Raw genomic sequence first — 3,182 nt, forward strand, 5'->3', positions numbered from 1 at the left:
ACTCGATAAGTACTAATACGCAATGGGGGAGTTGATCTCATTTTCTATGAGCGAATGAGTCCATACTTATTTATCATTAGAAAGACCTATTCGTAATAATTTGAGTTTATTCATTCTGTCTTTCTTTATGAATTTTTAGAATCTATGGATAAAATAAATACGATAAGAACTAATATGAATATTCTAAGTACAGTAAAAAAATTGTTACGTTTCCACCTCAAAGTGAAATATAGTATTTAGTTCTTTCTTTCATTTAATGCCTATTGGTGTTCCGAAAGTTCCCTTTCGAGGTCTCGGAGAGGCAAATCTACTTTGGGTTGACATATAGTGCGACTTATCAGATATATTGGGTTATATGGTATTTCCCCGTTCTCTCCCCTGATCGAGATATCCCCCATTTCGCCCAAGAATGATAAAATGATAAATTAAATCATCAAAAATTTGGAGCGTGAAGTGCAATTAGATCCATTTTTGAGAGGATTCATATTACTATTATCAATTAGAATAATTTATGGTTGTCTTGGTTGGACTAAAAAAATGAAGTATCCAGGCTCCGTTTAGAAAAAACCCAATTGGATTGGTAAGATATCTATGATTGCTATTCATATTTTTTCTTTGTAATTTGTAAAGAGATCCTAATTGTCAAGCAAAGTTATCTCAACTCTAATAAATACTTGTATAAAATGAATTGAAAAAAAAAAAGAAATACAAAAAGAAATGGTAATGAGAGCATTTGTCCTATATGTACAAATCCAAATCGGGCGGCTCTTTACCAGGTTTTGGAAATACAGCATCCCAATTTTTTTACTACCCAGGGTTTCGATACATTTCACAATCGACAAATCTCTACTGGTGTAGGTGCTATCTGAGAACAATTAGTTGATCTAGATTTATGAATTATATAGAGAATTCGTTGGTGGAATGGGAAGAATTGGGGGAAGAATGGCACACAGGGAATGAATGGGAAGATCGAAAGGTTGAAAGAAGAAAGGACTTTTTGGTTAGATGCGTGGAATTGGCTAAGCATTTTATTCGAACAAATATAGAGCCAGAATTGATGGTTTTGTGTCTATTACCAGTTCTTCCTCCTGAGTTGAGATCGATCATTCAGATAGATGGGGGTAAACTAATGAGCTCAGATATTAATGAACTCTATAGAAGAGTTATCTATCAGAACAATACCCTTACCAATCTATTAACAACAAGTAGATCTACTCTAGGAGAATTAGAAATGTGTCAGGAGAAATTAGTACAAGAAGCCGTGGATACACTTCTTGATAATGGAATCCGAGCACAACCAATGAGGGATGGTCATAATAAAGTTTACAAGTCATTTTCTGATGTAATTGAAGGCAAAGAGGGAAGATTTTGTGAGACTCTACTTGGAAAATGAGTTAATTATTCAGGACGTTCTGTCATTGGCGTGGGTCCTTCACTTTCATTACATCGATGTGGATTGCCTCATGAAATAGCAATAGAACTTTTCCAGACATTTGTAATTCATGGTCTAATTAGAAAACATCTTGCTTTAAACATAGGAGTTGCTAAGAGTAAAATTCGAGAAAAAGAGCCGATTGTATGGGAAATCCTTCAAGAAGTTATGCAAGGACATCCTGTATTGCTAAATAGATCACCCACTCTGCATAGATTAGGCATACAGGCATTCCAGCCCATTTTAGTGGAGGGGCGCACTATTTGCTTACATCCATTAGTTTGCAAGGGATTCACTGCCGATTTTGATGGAGATAAAATGGCTGTTCATGTACCGTTATCCTTGGAGGCTCAAGTAGAGGCCTGTTTACTCATGTTTTCTCATATGAATCTTTTGTCTCCGACTATTGGGGATCCCATTTTCGTACCAATCCAAGATATGCTTATTGGACTCTATGTATTAACGAGCGGAAATCATCAAGGTATTTGTGTAAATAGATATAATCCATATAATTGCAGAAACTATCAAAATCAAAAAAGAAGTGACAATAGTTACTATAAGTATACGAAAGAACCCCTTTTTTTGAATTCCTATGATGCAATTTGGGCTTATCGGCAGAAACGAATCAATTTAGATAGTCCTTTGTGGCTCCGGTGGTGACTAGATAACCGCGTTATTGCTTCAAGAGAAACTCCCATCGAAGTTCACTATGAATCTTTAGGTTCTTTTATGAGATTTATGGACACTATCTAATAGTAAGAAGTCTACAAAAACAAATCCTTTTTATATACATTCAAACCACTGTTGGTCATATTGCTCTTTATCGAGAAATCAAAGAAGCTATATAGGGGTTTTCTCGAGCCTATTCATATGGTACCTAACGTAATTATATGATACCGTGGGACTTTGGGGTTCTTCGGTTCAGCTAGGTACATAGTTTCAGAATTTATACGTGAATCAAGATCGATAAAAGGAAGTTTTACAATCACTGACTCAAACCCATTGTCGAATCCTACTCAGCGAAATATAGAGGTACCTATGGCAGAACGGCCCAATCTGGTCTTTCACAATAAAGCGATAGACGGAACTTCCATGAAATGACTTATTAGTAGATTAATAGAGCACTTCGGAATGGCATATATATCACATATCCTAGATCAAGTAAAAATTCTGGGGTTCCAACAAGCTACTGCTACATCCATTTCATTAGGAATTGATGACCTTTTAACAATACCTTCTAAGGGATGGCTCGCTCAAGATGCTGAACAACAAAGTTTGATTTTGAAAAAACACCATCATTATGGGAATGTACACACGGTAGAAAAATTACGTCAATCCATTGAAATATGGTATGCTACAAGTGAATATTTGCGACAAGAAATGAATTCGAAATTTATGATGACTGACCCTTTTAATCCAGTTCATATAATGTCTTTCTTGAGAGCTAGAGGAAATGCATCTTAGGTACATCAATTAGTAGGTATGCGAGGATTAATGTCAGATCCTCAAAGACAAATGATTGATTTACCTATTCAAAACAATTTGTGCGAAGGACTCTCTTTAACAGAATACATCATTTCTTGCTACGGAGCCCGTAAAGGAGTTGTGGATACTGCTGTACGAACATCAGACACTGGATATCTCACTCGCAGACTTGTTGAAGTAGTTCAACACATTGTTGTTCGTTGAATGGATTGTGGCACCGCCCGGGGTATTTCTGTGAGTCCTTGGAATGAGATGATGCCGGAAA

At 36.1% G+C, this 3,182-nt stretch overlaps 1 pseudogene; it reads left to right on the top strand.

Moving 5' to 3' along the window:
• Nucleotides 1–717: 717 nt before the first annotated feature.
• On the top strand, nt 718–2,313 carry LOC124889628 (annotated as a pseudogene).
• The last annotated feature ends 869 nt before the right edge of the window (nt 2,314–3,182 follow it).

The sequence above is a fragment of the Capsicum annuum genome, chromosome 12 (genome assembly GCF_002878395.1).
Source record: "Capsicum annuum cultivar UCD-10X-F1 chromosome 12, UCD10Xv1.1, whole genome shotgun sequence".
Taxonomy (NCBI): Eukaryota; Viridiplantae; Streptophyta; class Magnoliopsida; order Solanales; family Solanaceae; genus Capsicum; species Capsicum annuum.